Source organism: Mobula birostris, unplaced genomic scaffold (genome assembly GCF_030028105.1).
Source record: "Mobula birostris isolate sMobBir1 unplaced genomic scaffold, sMobBir1.hap1 scaffold_614, whole genome shotgun sequence".
In the NCBI taxonomy this organism is placed as follows: Eukaryota; Metazoa; Chordata; class Chondrichthyes; order Myliobatiformes; family Myliobatidae; genus Mobula; species Mobula birostris.
In genome coordinates this window covers 203,483-219,760 of record NW_027278334.1, presented here as the reverse complement: position 1 = coordinate 219,760, position 16,278 = coordinate 203,483, and the positions used below count along the sequence as shown (strand labels likewise).

At 57.5% G+C, this 16,278-nt stretch overlaps 14 non-coding genes across 14 annotated transcripts; all 14 read left to right on the top strand.

Annotated features, from left to right (window-relative positions):
- Window positions 1–397: 397 nt before the first annotated feature.
- Window positions 398–516, top strand: LOC140193489 (5S ribosomal RNA). The gene has a single exon (XR_011884858.1). It is a non-coding gene; the product is annotated as a 5S ribosomal RNA (ribosomal RNA).
- A 504-nt stretch (window positions 517–1,020) lies between these two features.
- On the top strand, window positions 1,021–1,094 carry trnai-aau (transfer RNA isoleucine (anticodon AAU)). Its single transcript has one exon. It is a non-coding gene; the product is annotated as a tRNA-Ile (tRNA).
- A 1,291-nt stretch (window positions 1,095–2,385) lies between these two features.
- LOC140193485 (5S ribosomal RNA) lies at window positions 2,386–2,504 on the top strand. Its single transcript, XR_011884854.1, has one exon. It is a non-coding gene; the product is annotated as a 5S ribosomal RNA (ribosomal RNA).
- A 1,424-nt stretch (window positions 2,505–3,928) lies between these two features.
- Window positions 3,929–4,047, top strand: LOC140193460 (5S ribosomal RNA). The gene has a single exon (XR_011884832.1). It is a non-coding gene; the product is annotated as a 5S ribosomal RNA (ribosomal RNA).
- A 504-nt stretch (window positions 4,048–4,551) lies between these two features.
- trnai-aau (transfer RNA isoleucine (anticodon AAU)) lies at window positions 4,552–4,625 on the top strand. The gene has a single exon. It is a non-coding gene; the product is annotated as a tRNA-Ile (tRNA).
- A 1,286-nt stretch (window positions 4,626–5,911) lies between these two features.
- LOC140193459 (5S ribosomal RNA) lies at window positions 5,912–6,030 on the top strand. The gene has a single exon (XR_011884831.1). It is a non-coding gene; the product is annotated as a 5S ribosomal RNA (ribosomal RNA).
- A 504-nt stretch (window positions 6,031–6,534) lies between these two features.
- On the top strand, window positions 6,535–6,608 carry trnai-aau (transfer RNA isoleucine (anticodon AAU)). The gene has a single exon. It is a non-coding gene; the product is annotated as a tRNA-Ile (tRNA).
- Window positions 6,609–7,895: 1,287 nt separating this feature from the next.
- Window positions 7,896–8,014, top strand: LOC140193457 (5S ribosomal RNA). The gene has a single exon (XR_011884829.1). It is a non-coding gene; the product is annotated as a 5S ribosomal RNA (ribosomal RNA).
- A 1,424-nt stretch (window positions 8,015–9,438) lies between these two features.
- Window positions 9,439–9,557, top strand: LOC140193456 (5S ribosomal RNA). The gene has a single exon (XR_011884828.1). It is a non-coding gene; the product is annotated as a 5S ribosomal RNA (ribosomal RNA).
- Window positions 9,558–10,061: 504 nt separating this feature from the next.
- On the top strand, window positions 10,062–10,135 carry trnai-aau (transfer RNA isoleucine (anticodon AAU)). Its single transcript has one exon. It is a non-coding gene; the product is annotated as a tRNA-Ile (tRNA).
- Window positions 10,136–11,420: 1,285 nt separating this feature from the next.
- On the top strand, window positions 11,421–11,539 carry LOC140193455 (5S ribosomal RNA). The gene has a single exon (XR_011884827.1). It is a non-coding gene; the product is annotated as a 5S ribosomal RNA (ribosomal RNA).
- Window positions 11,540–12,963: 1,424 nt separating this feature from the next.
- LOC140193454 (5S ribosomal RNA) lies at window positions 12,964–13,082 on the top strand. Its single transcript, XR_011884826.1, has one exon. It is a non-coding gene; the product is annotated as a 5S ribosomal RNA (ribosomal RNA).
- Window positions 13,083–13,586: 504 nt separating this feature from the next.
- On the top strand, window positions 13,587–13,660 carry trnai-aau (transfer RNA isoleucine (anticodon AAU)). The gene has a single exon. It is a non-coding gene; the product is annotated as a tRNA-Ile (tRNA).
- A 1,291-nt stretch (window positions 13,661–14,951) lies between these two features.
- On the top strand, window positions 14,952–15,070 carry LOC140193453 (5S ribosomal RNA). Its single transcript, XR_011884825.1, has one exon. It is a non-coding gene; the product is annotated as a 5S ribosomal RNA (ribosomal RNA).
- Window positions 15,071–16,278: the final 1,208 nt, after the last annotated feature.

Below are 16,278 nucleotides of genomic sequence, written 5' to 3'. Positions count from 1 at the left end.
AGCTGAGGTCGTCTTAAATAGCTAGGCTGGAGCGGGTGCGATCTCTTCACTGGTAGGCAGAAGGTAGAGTAAAAGCGAAGAAAGAGGAAACAGAGCTGCGGCGGCCGTCAGGGCCAGCGCAGTGGGGCCCTGGGCAGCGAGTGGTCTCTGTCTGTGGGGGGGGGGTGCGGTAGGAGCACTGATTGTGAGGTGGCTAGTGATGTGAGCAGCAAGCAGCGGAGTGGCCAGTGGATGGTGAGGAGGACGGGTGAGAGAGGAGAGGTGAAAATGGGAGGGGAGAGTGTAGGATGTGAGTGAAGGGGCGAAGGCAGAGGAGTGTAAGAAAGGAGGAGCAGCGTGGGAGCAAGCTGAGAGTGGCTGCATGCCGCTTAAGTGCGGAGAGGAGCGGTGCACTGGTGCCTACGGCCATACTAACCTGAAAACGCCCGATCTCGTCTGATCTCGGAAGCTAAGCAGGCTCAGGCCTGGTTAGTACTTGGATGGGAGACCGCCTGGGAATACCAGGTGCCGTAGGCTTTTGCTCCTCTGCCCAACTGCCCCAGCAGGAGGTGCTGTCTTTTTCATTTTTTCTCTCTCCCTCTCACTCATACACTCTGCGCTCTCCGTTTGCCACTCAGCCTGCAAACGCAAGCACTCTGCTGTCAAGGCACAAGAATCTGCTTTTGCTCGGCTGCCGGCTGCGCTTAGCAGCATGCTTCATCACCTGGCCCTGACAGCCGCGCTTCGGCAGCGAGCTGCTGCCGGCGCTCACTCTCAGCCAGTCAGGCAGCCAGACGCAAGGGCACCCAAGCTTGCTTGCGCTGTGTCCTGCGCTTGCGTACAGCGCCCATTCTCAGCTTCGGCTCTGCCTTTGCCACCTGAGCAGGCATCACCAAAGGCGGCAGCTGCTTCCCGCGGCTAAGCCGGCTGGCCCTGTGCGGCACAAGCTGCTCTCAAGAGCTTGTCATGGCTGAGTCGGACCAGCCGGTTCATGTGCAGGCCGCCGGACTGGCAATAGGTAGCCGCGCCCCACCCAGGCGAGGACGGTTAGCTCAGTTGGTCAGAGCGTGGTGCTAATAACGCCAAGGTCGTGGGTTCGATCCCCATACTGTCCACGCATTCCCTTCAGCCGGCCTGGGGTCTGTGCATAACTCTGTAGAAGCTGCTTCCGTCGTCCACTATCCTTTGGTCCAGCCACTTTTGGCGCAGTTGCACTTCTCTGGCAGGGGTGGCTGTGCTCGCCGGCAGGCAGTTGCGCTGACAGTGTGAGCAGGCCCCTCGGCCCATCTAGTCCGTGCGCAGCTGTTATCCTCTCCGCCCTGCAGGAGCATGAGACATGGGACTGAATGAATGAGGCACTTTTGCACCCACCTTGAGACGGTTAATTATCCCACCCTCTCTATTTGAAGCCGTTGCTGATCAAGAACCCATCAACGTTCGCCTGAAACGTACCCACCGACATTGTATCGCTAGGCGTCCGTGGCAAACAATTTCACATATCCACCAGCCTCCCTTAACGAACTACTCCTCAACTTTGTTCCAAAGAGACGTCTGACTGAGGCTGTGGCCTCAGCTGCTGCACATGACTGCCGTAGGAAACATCCTCAGCACATCCCTCCTATCTCGGCCTTTCAATATTTGATAGATTTCAATCAGATCGAATCTCGTACAGACGCAGAGCCGCGAAACTGCCAATGCCTGTCTTGTGCCGCCAAGGCGATGTGAAATCCAATTTAGGACCTGGCGCTGAATGCCTCATAAAGCGAAGGAACCTCCTTGAATAGGTGGGACTTTTGCAAAGGCCTGGCTTGACTGCCGGTCGGCAGCGTCCAGCGCCTCTCGCTCATGACCATTCCTGTTCGCCTCCTCGATTAAATTTGTCAGATCGATTTCTCACCGCAGCATCTCGTGCCGGCGGTCTGACAAGTTTCTGAGATCCCTTCCGAAGTAAGGGGAGAAAAGGAGCTGTGATCCCATCGGCCGGCGGGCTTGCCTAAGCTGAGGTGGTCTTAAATAGCTAGGCTGGAGCGGGTGCGATCTCTTCACTGGTAGGCAGAAGGTAGAGTAAACGCGAAGAAAGGGGAAGCAGAGATGCGGCAGCCGTCAGGACCAGCGCAGTGGCGGCCTGGGCAGCGAGAGGTCTGTGTCTGTGGGGTGGGGCGGGGGGGCTGGGAGTGGGGTAGGAGCACTGATTGTGTGGTGGCTAGTGATGTGAGCAGCAAGCAGCGGAGTGGCCAGTGAATGGTGAGGAGGACGGGTGAGAGAGGAGAGGTGAAAATGGAGGGGAGAGTGTAGGATGTGAGTGAAGGGGCGAAGGCAGAGGAGTGTAAGAAAGGAGGAGCAGCGTGGGAGCAAGCTGAGAGTGGCTGCATGCCGCTTAAGTGCGGAGAGGAGCGGGGCACTGGTGCCTACGGCCATATTTGCCTGAAAACGCCCGATCTCGTCTGATCTCGGAAGCTAAGCAGGCTCAGGCCTGGTTAGTACTTGGATGGGAGACCGCCTGGGAATACCAGGTGCCGTAGGCTTTTGATCCTTTGCCCAATTGCCCCACCAGGAGGTACTGTCTTTTTCTTTTTTCTCTCTCTCCATCTCACTCATACACGCTGCGCTCTCCGTTTGCCACTCAGCCTGCAAACGCAAGCACTCTGCTGTCAAGGCAAAAGAATCTGCTTTTGCTGGGCTGCCGGCTGCGCTGAGCAGCATGCTTCATCACCTGGCCCTGACAGCCGCGCTTCGGCAGTGTGCTTCTGCCGGCTCTCACTCTCAGACAGGCAGGCAGGCAAGCAGATGCAAGGGCACAAGCTTGCTTGCGCTGTGTCCTGCGCTTGCGTACAGCGCCCATTCTCAGCTTCGGCTCTGCCTTTGCCACCTGAGCCGCCATCACCAACGGCGGCAGCTGCTTCCCGCGACCAAGGTGGTGGATTCGATCGCCATACTGGGTCTGAGCATGACTCTGTAGAAGTTGCGTCCTTTGGTCTCGCTACTTTTGGCGCAGTTGCACCACTCTGGCAGGCTAATGTAGGACAGGGGTGGCGGTGCTGGCCGGCAGCCAGTTGTGCTGACAGATTGCTCCAGCAGAGGAGCAGGCCCTTCGGCCCATCTCTTCCGTGCGCAGCTGTTATTCTCTGCGCTCTGCAGGAGCATGAGACATCGGAGTGAATGAATGACGCTCATTTACACCCACCATTCGACGAATCGCTATCCAAATGAGATCGAAGCTCGTACAGATGTAGAGGCAGGAAAGTACCGTTGCCTGTCTTGTGCCGCCAAGGCGATGTGAAATCCAATTTAGGACCTGGCGCTGAATGCCTCATAAAGCGAAGGAACCTCCTTGAATAGGTGGGACCTTTGCAAAGGCCTGGCTCGACTGCCGGTCGACAGCGTCCAGCGCCTCTCGCTCATGACCATTGCTGTTCGCGTCCTCGATAAAATTTGTCAGATCGGTTTCTCAGCGCAGCATCTAGTGCCGGCGGTCTGACAAGTTTCTGAGATCCCTTCCGAAGTAAGGGGAGAAAAGGAGCTGTGATCCCATCGGCCGGCGGGCTTGCCGAAGCTGAGGTGGTCTTAAATAGCTAGGCTGGAGCGGGTGCGATCTCTTCACTGGTAGGCAGAAGGTAGAGTAAAAGCGAAGAAAGAGGAAACAGAGCTGCGGCGGCCGTCAGGGCCAGCGCAGTGGGGGCCTGGGCAGCGAGTGGTCTCTGTCAGTGGGGTCGGGGGTGCGGAAGGAGCACTGATTGTGGGGTGGCTAGTGATGTGAGCAGCAAGCAGCGGAGTGGCCAGTGAATGGTGAGGAGGACGGGTGAGAGAGGAGAGGTGAAAATGGGAGGGGAGAGTGTAGGGTGTGAGTGAAGGGGCGAAGGCAGAGGAGTGTAAGAAAGGAGGAGCAGCGTGGGAGCAAGCTGAGAGTGGCTGCATGCCGCTTAAGTGCGGAGAGGAGCGGTGCACTGGTGCCTACGGCCATACTAGCCTGAAAACGCCCGATCTCGTCTGATCTCGGAAGCTAAGCAGGCTCAGGCCTGGTTAGTACTTGGATGGGAGACCGCCTGGGAATACCAGGTGCCGTAGGCTTTTGCTCCTCTGCCCAACTGCCCCAGCAGGAGGTGCTGTCTTTTTCGTTTTTTCTCTCTCCCTCTCACTCATACACTCTGCGCTCTCCGTTTGCCACTCAGCCTGCAAACGCAAGCACTCTGCTGTCAAGGCACAAGAATCTGCTTTTGCTCGGCTGCCGGCTGCGCTTGGCAGCATGCTTCATCACCTGGCCCTGACAGCCGCGCTTCGGCAGCGAGCTGCTGCCGGCGCTCACTCTCAGCCAGTCAGGCAGCCAGACGCAAGGGCACCCAAGCTTGCTTGCGCTGTGTCCTGCGCTTGCGTACAGCGCCCATTCTCAGCTTCGGCTCTGCCTTTGCCACCTGAGCAGGCATCACCAAAGACGGCAGCTGCTTCCCGCGGCTAAGCCGGATGGCCCTGTGCGGCACAAGCTGCTCTCAAGAGCTTGTCATGGCTGAGTCGGACCAGCCGGTTCATCTGCAGGCCGCCGGACTGGCAATAGGTAGCCGCGCCCCACCCAGGCGAGGACGGTTAGCTCAGTTGGTCAGAGCGTGGTGCTAATAACGCCAAGGTCGTGGGTTCGATCCCCATACTGTCCACGCATTCCCTTTAGCCGGCCCGGGGTCTGTGCATGACTCTGTAGAAGCTGCTTCCGTCGTCCACTATCCTTTGGTCCAGCCACTTTTGGCGCAGTTGCACTTCTCTGGCAGGGGTGGCTGTGCTGGCCGGCAGGCAGTTGCGCTGACCGTGTGAGCAGGCCCTTCGGCCCATCTAGTCCGTGCGCAGCTGTTATTCTCTCCGCCCTGCAGGAGCATGAGACATGGGACTGAATGAATGAGGCACTTTTGCACCCACCTTGAGACGGTTAATTATCCCACCCTCTCTATTTGAAGCCGTTGCTGATCAAGAACCCATCAACGTTCGCCTGAAACTGACCCACCGACATTGTATCGCTAGGCGTCCGTGGCAAACAATTTCACATATCCACCAGCCTCCCTTAACGAACTTCTCCTCAACTTTGTTCCAAAGAGACGTCTGACTGAGGCTGTGGCCTCAGCTGCTGCACATGACTGCCGTAGGAAACATCCTCAGCACATCCATCCTATCTCGGCCTTTCAATATTTGATAGATTTCAATCAGATCGAATCTCGTGCAGACGCAGAGCCGCGAAACTGCCAATGCCTGTCTTGTGCCGCCAAGGCGATGTGAAATCCAGTTTAGGACCTGGCGCTGAATGCCTCATCAAGCGACGGAACCTCCTTGAATAGGTGGGACTTTTGCAAAGGCCTGGCTCGACTGCCGGTCGGCAGCGTCCAGCGCCTCTCGCTCATGACCATTCCTGTTCGCCTCCTCGATTAAATTTGTCAGATCGGTTTCTCACCGCAGCATCTAGTGCCGGCGGTCTGACAAGTTTCTGAGTTCCCTTCCGAAGTAAGGGGAGAAAAGGAGCTGTGATCCCATCGGCCGGCGGGCTTGCCGAAGCTGAGGTGGTCTTAAATAGCTAGGCTGGAGCGGGTGCGATCTCTTCACTGGTAGGCAGAAGGTAGAGTAAACAAGAAGAAAGGGGAAGCAGAGATGCGGCGGCCGTCAGGACCAGCGCAGTGGCGACCTGGGCAGCGAGAGGTCTGTGTCTGTTGGGGGTGGGGGGGGGGGTGCGGTAGGAGCACTGATTGTGTGGTGGCTAGTGATGTGAGCAGGAAGCAGCGGAGTGGCCAGTGAATGGTGAGGAGGACGGGTGAGAGAGGAGAGGTGAAAGTGGGAGGGGAGAGTGTAGGGTGTGAGTGAAGGGGCGAAGGCAGAGGAGTGTAAGAAAGGAGGAGCAGCGTGGGAGCAAGCTGAGAGTGGCTGCATGCCGCTTAAGTGCGGAGAGGAGCGGTGCACTGGTGCCTACGGCCATACTAGCCTGAAAACGCCCGATCTCGTCTGATCTCGGAAGCTAAGCAGGCTCAGGCCTGGTTAGTACTTGGATGGGAGACCGCCTGGGAATACCAGGTGCCGTAGGCTTTTGCTCCTCTGCCCAACTGCCCCAGCAGGAGGTGCTGTCTTTTTCATTTTTTCTCTCTCCCTCTCACTCATACACTCTGCGCTCTCCGTTTGCCAGTCAGCCTGCAAACGCAAGCACTCTACTGTCAAGGCACAAGGATCTGCTTTTGCTGGGCTGCCGGCTGCGCTTGGCAGCATGCTTCATCACCTGGCCCTGACAGCCGCGCTTCGGCAGCGAGCTGCTGCCGGCGCTCACTCTCAGCCAGTCAGGCAGCCAGACGCAAGGGCACCCAAGCTTGCTTGCGCTGTGTCCTGCGCTTGCGTACAGCGCCCATTCTCAGCTTCGGCTCTGCCTTTGCCACCTGAGCAGGCATCACCAAAGACGGCAGCTGCTTCCCGCGGCTAAGCCGGATGGCCCTGTGCGGCACAAGCTGCTCTCAAGAGCTTGTCATGGCTGAGTCGGACCAGCCGGTTCATCTGCAGGCCGCCGGACTGGCAATAGGTAGCCGCGCCCCACCCAGGCGAGGACGGTTAGCTCAGTTGGTCAGAGCGTGGTGCTAATAACGCCAAGGTCGTGGGTTCGATCCCCATACTGTCCACGCATTCCCTTTAGCCGGCCCGGGGTCTGTGCATGACTCTGTAGAAGCTGCTTCCGTCGTCCACTATCCTTTGGTCCAGCCACTTTTGGCGCAGTTGCACTTCTCTGGCAGGGGTGGCTGTGCTCGCCGGCAGGCAGTTGCGCTGACAGTGTGAGCAGGCCCCTCGGCCCATCTGGTCCGTGCGCAGCTGTTATTCTCTCCGCCCTGCAGGAGCATGAGACATGGGACTGAATGAATGAGGCACTTTTGCACCCACCTTCAGACGGTTAATTATCCCACCCTCTCTATTTGAAGCCGTTGCTGATCAAGAACCCATCAACGTTCGCCTGAAACGTACCCACCGACATTGTATCGCTAGGCGTCCGTGGCAAACAATTTCACATATCCACCAGCCTCCCTTAACGAACTACTCCTCAACTTTGTTCCAAAGAGACGTCTGACTGAGGCTGTGGCCTCAGCTGCTGCACATGACTGCCGTAGGAAACATCCTCAGCACATCCCTCCTATCTCGGCCTTTCAATATTTGATAGATTTCAATCAGATCGAATCTCGTACAGACGCAGAGCCGCGAAACTGCCAATGCCTGTCTTGTGCCGCCAAGGCGATGTGAAATCCAATTTAGGACCTGGCGCTGAATGCCTCATAAAGCGAAGGAACCTCCTTGAATAGGTGGGACTTTTGCAAAGGCCTGGCTTGACTGCCGGTCGGCAGCGTCCAGCGCCTCTCGCTCATGACCATTCCTGTTCGCCTCCTCGATTAAATTTGTCAGATCGATTTCTCACCGCAGCATCTAGTGCCGGCGGTCTGACAAGTTTCTAAGTTCCCTTCCGAAGTAAGGGGAGAAAAGGTGCTGTGATCCCATCGGCCGGCGGGCTTGCCGAAGCTGAGGTGGTCTTAAATAGCTAGGCTGGAGCGGGTGCGATCTCTTCACTGGTAGGCAGAAGGTAGAGTAAACGCGAAGAAAGGGGAAGCAGAGATGCGGCAGCCGTCAGGACCAGCGCAGTGGCGGCCTGAGCAGCGAGAGGTCTGTGTCTGTTGGGGGTGGGGGGGGGGGGTGCGGTAGGAGCACTGATTGTGTGGTGGCTAGTGATGTGAGCAGCAAGCAGCGGAGTGGCCAGTGGATGGTGAGGAGGACGGGTGAGAGAGGAGAGGTGAAAATGGGAGGGGAGAGTGTAGGATGTGAGTGAAGGGGCGAAGGCAGAGGAGTGTAAGAAAGGAGGAGCAGCGTGGGAGCAAGCTGAGAGTGGCTGCATGCCGCTTAAGTGCGGAGAGGAGCGGTGCACTGGTGCCTACGGCCATACTAGCCTGAAAACGCCCGATCTCGTCTGATCTCGGAAGCTAAGCAGGCTCAGGCCTGGTTAGTACTTGGATGGGAGACCGCCTGGGAATACCAGGTGCCGTAGGCTTTTGATCCTTTGCCCAATTGCCCCACCAGGAGGTACTGTCTTTTTCTTTTTTCTCTCTCTCCATCTCACTCCTACACGCTGCGCTCTCCGTTTGCCACTCAGACTGCAAACGCAAGCACTCTGCTGTCAAGGCAAAAGAATCTGCTTTTGCTGGGCTGCCGGCTGCGCTGAGCAGCATGCTTCATCAACTGGCCCTGACAGCCGCGCTTCGGCAGTGTGCTTCTGCCGGCTCTCACTCTCAGACAGGCAGGCAGGCAAGCAGATGCAAGGGCACAAGCTTGCTTGCGCTGTGTCCTGCGCTTGCGTACAGCACCCATTCTCAGCTTCGGCTCTGCCTTTGCCACCTGAGCCGCCATCACCAAAGGCGGCAGCTGCTTCCCGCGACCAAGGTGGTGGATTCGATCGCCATACTGGGTCTGAGCATGACTCTGTAGAAGTTGCGTCCTTTGGTCTCGCTACTTTTGGCGCAGTTGCACCTCTCTGGCAGGCTAATGTAGGACAGGGGTGGCGGTGCTGGCCGGCAGCCAGTTGTGCTGACAGATTGCTCCAGCAGAGGAGCAGGCCCTTCGGCCCATCTCTTCCGTGCGCAGCTGTTATTCTCTGCGCTCTGCAGGAGCATGAGACATCGGAGTGAATGAATGACGCTCATTTACACCCACCATTCGACGAATCGCTATCCAAATGAGATCGAAGCTCGTACAGATGTAGAGGCAGGAAAGTACCGTTGCCTGTCTTGTGCCGCCAAGGCAATGTGCAATCCAATTCAGGACCTAGCGCTGAATGCCTCATCAAGCGATAGAACCTCCTTGATAATGTGGGACCTTTGCAAAGGATGGCTCGACTGCCGGTCGACAGCGTCCAGCGCCTCTCGCTCATGACCATTGCTGTTCGCGTCCTCGATAAAATTTGTCAGATCGGTTTCTCAGCGCAGCATCTAGTGCCGGCGGTCTGACAAGTTTCTGAGATCCCTTCCGAAGTAAGGGGAGAAAAGGAGCTGTGATCCCATCGGCCGGCGGGCTTGCCTAAGCTGAGGTGGTCTTAAATAGCTAGGCTGGAGCGGGTGCGATCTCTTCACTGGTAGGCAGAAGGTAGAGTAAAAGCGAAGAAAGAGGAAACAGAGCTGCGGCGCCCGTCAGGGCCAGCGCAGTGGGGCCCTGGGCAGCGAGTGGTCTCTGTCTGTGGGGGGGGGGGGTGCGGTAGGAGCACTGATTGTGAGGTGGCTAGTGATGTGAGCAGCAAGCAGCGGAGTGGCCAGTGGATGGTGAGGAGGACGGGTGAGAGAGGAGAGGTGAAAATGGGAGGGGAGAGTGTAGGATGTGAGTGAAGGGGCGAAGGCAGAGGAGTGTAAGAAAGGAGGAGCAGCGTGGGAGCAAGCTGAGAGTGGCTGCATGCCGCTTAAGTGCGGAGAGGAGCGGTGCACTGGTGCCTACGGCCATACTAGCCTGAAAACGCCCGATCTCGTCTGATCTCGGAAGCTAAGCAGGCTCAGGCCTGGTTAGTACTTGGATGGGAGACCGCCTGGGAATACCAGGTGCCGTAGGCTTTTGCTCCACTGCCCAACTGCCCCAGCAGGAGGTGCTGTCTTTTTCATTTTTTCTCTCTCCCTCTCACTCATACACTCTGCGCTCTCCGTTTGCCACTCAGCCTGCAAACGCAAGCACTCTGCTATCAAGGCACAAGAATCTGCTTTTGCTCGGCTGCCGGCTGCGCTTAGCAGCATGCTTCATCACCTGGCCCTGACAGCCGCGCTTCGGCAGCGAGCTGCTGCCGGCGCTCACTCTCAGCCAGTCAGGCAGCCAGACGCAAGGCCACCCAAGCTTGCTTGCGCTGTGTCCTGCGCTTGCGTACAGCGCCCATTCTCAGCTTCGGCTCTGCCTTTGCCACCTGAGCAGGCATCACCAAAGGCGGCAGCTGCTTCCCGCGGCTAAGCCGGCTGGCCCTGTGCGGCACAAGCTGCTCTCAAGAGCTTGTCATGGCTGAGTCGGACCAGCCGGTTCATCTGCAGGCCGCCGGACTGGCAATAGGTAGCCGCGCCCCACCCAGGCGAGGACGGTTAGCTCAGTTGGTCAGAGCGTGGTGCTAATAACGCCAAGGTCGTGGGTTCGATCCCCATACTGTCCACGCATTCCCTTCAGCCGGCCTGGGGTCTGTGCATAACTCTGTAGAAGCTGCTTCCGTCGTCCACTATCCTTTGGTCCAGCCACTTTTGGCGCAGTTGCACTTCTCTGGCAGGGGTGGCTGTGCTCGCCGGCAGGCGTTTGCGCTGACAGTGTGAGCAGGCCCCTCGGCCCATCTAGTCCGTGCGCAGCTGTTATCCTCTCCGCCCTGCAGGAGCATGAGACATGGGACTGAATGAATGAGGCACTTTTGCACCCACCTTGAGACGGTTAATTATCCCACCCTCTCTATTTGAAGCCGTTGCTGATCAAGAACCCATCAACGTTCGCCTGAAACGTACCCACCGACATTGTATCGCTAGGCGTCCGTGGCAAACAATTTCACATATCCACCAGCCTCCCTTAACGAACTACTCCTCAACTTTGTTCCAAAGAGACGTCTGACTGAGGCTGTGGCCTCAGCTGCTGCACATGACTGCCGTAGGAAACATCCTCAGCACATCCCTCCTATCTCGGCCTTTCAATATTTGATAGATTTCAATCAGATCGAATCTCGTACAGACGCAGAGCCGCGAAACTGCCAATGCCTGTCTTGTGCCGCCAAGGCGATGTGAAATCCAATTTAGGACCTGGCGCTGAATGCCTCATAAAGCGAAGGAACCTCCTTGAATAGGTGGGACTTTTGCAAAGGCCTGGCTTGACTGCCGGTCGGCAGCGTCCAGCGCCTCTCGCTCATGACCATTCCTGTTCGCCTCCTCGATTAAATTTGTCAGATCGATTTCTCACCGCAGCATCTCGTGCCGGCGGTCTGACAAGTTTCTGAGATCCCTTCCGAAGTAAGGGGAGAAAAGGAGCTGTGATCCCATCGGCCGGCGGGCTTGCCTAAGCTGAGGTGGTCTTAAATAGCTAGGCTGGAGCGGGTGCGATCTCTTCACTGGTAGGCAGAAGGTAGAGTAAACGCGAAGAAAGGGGAAGCAGAGATGCGGCAGCCGTCAGGACCAGCGCAGTGGCGGCCTGGGCAGCGAGAGGTCTGTGTCTGTTGGGGGTGGGGGGGGGGTGCGGTAGGAGCACTGATTGTGTGGTGGCTAGTGATGTGAGCAGCAAGCAGCGGAGTGGCCAGTGGATGGTGAGGAGGACGGGTGAGAGAGGAGAGGTGAAAATGGGAGGGGAGAGTGTAGGATGTGAGTGAAGGGGCGAAGGCAGAGGAGTGTAAGAAAGGAGGAGCAGCGTGGGAGCAAGCTGAGAGTGGCTGCATGCCGCTTAAGTGCGGAGAGGAGCGGTGCACTGGTGCCTACGGCCATACTAGCCTGAAAACGCCCGATCTCGTCTGATCTCGGAAGCTAAGCAGGCTCAGGCCTGGTTAGTACTTGGATGGGAGACCGCCTGGGAATACCAGGTGCCGTAGGCTTTTGATCCTTTGCCCAATTGCCCCACCAGGAGGTACTGTCTTTTTCTTTTTTCTCTCTCTCCATCTCACTCCTACACGCTGCGCTCTCCGTTTGCCACTCAGACTGCAAACGCAAGCACTCTGCTGTCAAGGCAAAAGAATCTGCTTTTGCTGGGCTGCCGGCTGCGCTGAGCAGCATGCTTCATCAACTGGCCCTGACAGCCGCGCTTCGGCAGTGTGCTTCTGCCGGCTCTCACTCTCAGACAGGCAGGCAGGCAAGCAGATGCAAGGGCACAAGCTTGCTTGCGCTGTGTCCTGCGCTTGCGTACAGCACCCATTCTCAGCTTCGGCTCTGCCTTTGCCACCTGAGCCGCCATCACCAAAGGCGGCAGCTGCTTCCCGCGACCAAGGTGGTGGATTCGATCGCCATACTGGGTCTGAGCATGACTCTGTAGAAGTTGCGTCCTTTGGTCTCGCTACTTTTGGCGCAGTTGCACCTCTCTGGCAGGCTAATGTAGGACAGGGGTGGCGGTGCTGGCCGGCAGCCAGTTGTGCTGACAGATTGCTCCAGCAGAGGAGCAGGCCCTTCGGCCCATCTCTTCCGTGCGCAGCTGTTATTCTCTGCGCTCTGCAGGAGCATGAGACATCGGAGTGAATGAATGACGCTCATTTACACCCACCATTCGACGAATCGCTATCCAAATGAGATCGAAGCTCGTACAGATGTAGAGGCAGGAAAGTACCGTTGCCTGTCTTGTGCCGCCAAGGCAATGTGCAATCCAATTCAGGACCTAGCGCTGAATGCCTCATCAAGCGATAGAACCTCCTTGATAATGTGGGACCTTTGCAAAGGATGGCTCGACTGCCGGTCGACAGCGTCCAGCGCCTCTCGCTCATGACCATTGCTGTTCGCGTCCTCGATAAAATTTGTCAGATCGGTTTCTCAGCGCAGCATCTAGTGCCGGCGGTCTGACAAGTTTCTGAGATCCCTTCCGAAGTAAGGGGAGAAAAGGAGCTGTGATCCCATCGGCCGGCGGGCTTGCCTAAGCTGAGGTGGTCTTAAATAGCTAGGCTGGAGCGGGTGCGATCTCTTCACTGGTAGGCAGAAGGTAGAGTAAAAGCGAAGAAAGAGGAAACAGAGCTGCGGCGCCCGTCAGGGCCAGCGCAGTGGGGCCCTGGGCAGCGAGTGGTCTCTGTCTGTGGGGGGGGGGGGTGCGGTAGGAGCACTGATTGTGAGGTGGCTAGTGATGTGAGCAGCAAGCAGCGGAGTGGCCAGTGGATGGTGAGGAGGACGGGTGAGAGAGGAGAGGTGAAAATGGGAGGGGAGAGTGTAGGATGTGAGTGAAGGGGCGAAGGCAGAGGAGTGTAAGAAAGGAGGAGCAGCGTGGGAGCAAGCTGAGAGTGGCTGCATGCCGCTTAAGTGCGGAGAGGAGCGGTGCACTGGTGCCTACGGCCATACTAGCCTGAAAACGCCCGATCTCGTCTGATCTCGGAAGCTAAGCAGGCTCAGGCCTGGTTAGTACTTGGATGGGAGACCGCCTGGGAATACCAGGTGCCGTAGGCTTTTGCTCCACTGCCCAACTGCCCCAGCAGGAGGTGCTGTCTTTTTCATTTTTTCTCTCTCCCTCTCACTCATACACTCTGCGCTCTCCGTTTGCCACTCAGCCTGCAAACGCAAGCACTCTGCTATCAAGGCACAAGAATCTGCTTTTGCTCGGCTGCCGGCTGCGCTTAGCAGCATGCTTCATCACCTGGCCCTGACAGCCGCGCTTCGGCAGCGAGCTGCTGCCGGCGCTCACTCTCAGCCAGTCAGGCAGCCAGACGCAAGGCCACCCAAGCTTGCTTGCGCTGTGTCCTGCGCTTGCGTACAGCGCCCATTCTCAGCTTCGGCTCTGCCTTTGCCACCTGAGCAGGCATCACCAAAGGCGGCAGCTGCTTCCCGCGGCTAAGCCGGCTGGCCCTGTGCGGCACAAGCTGCTCTCAAGAGCTTGTCATGGCTGAGTCGGACCAGCCGGTTCATCTGCAGGCCGCCGGACTGGCAATAGGTAGCCGCGCCCCACCCAGGCGAGGACGGTTAGCTCAGTTGGTCAGAGCGTGGTGCTAATAACGCCAAGGTCGTGGGTTCGATCCCCATACTGTCCACGCATTCCCTTCAGCCGGCCTGGGGTCTGTGCATAACTCTGTAGAAGCTGCTTCCGTCGTCCACTATCCTTTGGTCCAGCCACTTTTGGCGCAGTTGCACTTCTCTGGCAGGGGTGGCTGTGCTCGCCGGCAGGCGTTTGCGCTGACAGTGTGAGCAGGCCCCTCGGCCCATCTAGTCCGTGCGCAGCTGTTATCCTCTCCGCCCTGCAGGAGCATGAGACATGGGACTGAATGAATGAGGCACTTTTGCACCCACCTTGAGACGGTTAATTATCCCACCCTCTCTATTTGAAGCCGTTGCTGATCAAGAACCCATCAACGTTCGCCTGAAACGTACCCACCGACATTGTATCGCTAGGCGTCCGTGGCAAACAATTTCACATATCCACCAGCCTCCCTTAACGAACTACTCCTCAACTTTGTTCCAAAGAGACGTCTGACTGAGGCTGTGGCCTCAGCTGCTGCACATGACTGCCGTAGGAAACATCCTCAGCACATCCCTCCTATCTCGGCCTTTCAATATTTGATAGATTTCAATCAGATCGAATCTCGTACAGACGCAGAGCCGCGAAACTGCCAATGCCTGTCTTGTGCCGCCAAGGCGATGTGAAATCCAATTTAGGACCTGGCGCTGAATGCCTCATAAAGCGAAGGAACCTCCTTGAATAGGTGGGACTTTTGCAAAGGCCTGGCTTGACTGCCGGTCGGCAGCGTCCAGCGCCTCTCGCTCATGACCATTCCTGTTCGCCTCCTCGATTAAATTTGTCAGATCGATTTCTCACCGCAGCATCTCGTGCCGGCGGTCTGACAAGTTTCTGAGATCCCTTCCGAAGTAAGGGGAGAAAAGGAGCTGTGATCCCATCGGCCGGCGGGCTTGCCTAAGCTGAGGTGGTCTTAAATAGCTAGGCTGGAGCGGGTGCGATCTCTTCACTGGTAGGCAGAAGGTAGAGTAAACGCGAAGAAAGGGGAAGCAGAGATGCGGCAGCCGTCAGGACCAGCGCAGTGGCGGCCTGGGCAGCGAGAGGTCTGTGTCTGTGGGGTGGGGCGGGGGGGCTGGGAGTGGGGTAGGAGCACTGATTGTGTGGTGGCTAGTGATGTGAGCAGCAAGCAGCGGAGTGGCCAGTGAATGGTGAGGAGGACGGGTGAGAGAGGAGAGGTGAAAATGGAGGGGAGAGTGTAGGATGTGAGTGAAGGGGCGAAGGCAGAGGAGTGTAAGAAAGGAGGAGCAGCGTGGGAGCAAGCTGAGAGTGGCTGCATGCCGCTTAAGTGCGGAGAGGAGCGGGGCACTGGTGCCTACGGCCATACTAGCCTGAAAACGCCCGATCTCGTCTGATCTCGGAAGCTAAGCAGGCTCAGGCCTGGTTAGTACTTGGATGGGAGACCGCCTGGGAATACCAGGTGCCGTAGGCTTTTGATCCTTTGCCCAATTGCCCCACCAGGAGGTACTGTCTTTTTCTTTTTTCTCTCTCTCCATCTCACTCATACACGCTGCGCTCTCCGTTTGCCACTCAGCCTGCAAACGCAAGCACTCTGCTGTCAAGGCAAAAGAATCTGCTTTTGCTGGGCTGCCGGCTGCGCTGAGCAGCATGCTTCATCACCTGGCCCTGACAGCCGCGCTTCGGCAGTGTGCTTCTGCCGGCTCTCACTCTCAGACAGGCAGGCAGGCAAGCAGATGCAAGGGCACAAGCTTGCTTGCGCTGTGTCCTGCGCTTGCGTACAGCGCCCATTCTCAGCTTCGGCTCTGCCTTTGCCACCTGAGCCGCCATCACCAACGGCGGCAGCTGCTTCCCGCGACCAAGGTGGTGGATTCGATCGCCATACTGGGTCTGAGCATGACTCTGTAGAAGTTGCGTCCTTTGGTCTCGCTACTTTTGGCGCAGTTGCACCACTCTGGCAGGCTAATGTAGGACAGGGGTGGCGGTGCTGGCCGGCAGCCAGTTGTGCTGACAGATTGCTCCAGCAGAGGAGCAGGCCCTTCGGCCCATCTCTTCCGTGCGCAGCTGTTATTCTCTGCGCTCTGCAGGAGCATGAGACATCGGAGTGAATGAATGACGCTCATTTACACCCACCATTCGACGAATCGCTATCCAAATGAGATCGAAGCTCGTACAGATGTAGAGGCAGGAAAGTACCGTTGCCTGTCTTGTGCCGCCAAGGCGATGTGAAATCCAATTTAGGACCTAGCGCTGAATGCCTCATAAAGCGAAGGAACCTCCTTGAATAGGTGGGACCTTTGCAAAGGCCTGGCTCGACTGCCGGTCGACAGCGTCCAGCGCCTCTCGCTCATGACCATTGCTGTTCGCGTCCTCGATAAAATTTGTCAGATCGGTTTCTCAGCGCAGCATCTAGTGCCGGCGGTCTGACAAGTTTCTGAGATCCCTTCCGAAGTAAGGGGAGAAAAGGAGCTGTGATCCCATCGGCCGGCGGGCTTGCCGAAGCTGAGGTGGTCTTAAATAGCTAGGCTGGAGCGGGTGCGATCTCTTCACTGGTAGGCAGAAGGTAGAGTAAAAGCGAAGAAAGAGGAAACAGAGCTGCGGCGGCCGTCAGGGCCAGCGCAGTGGGGGCCTGGGCAGCGAGTGGTCTCTGTCTGTGGGGTGGGGGGTGCGGAAGGAGCACTG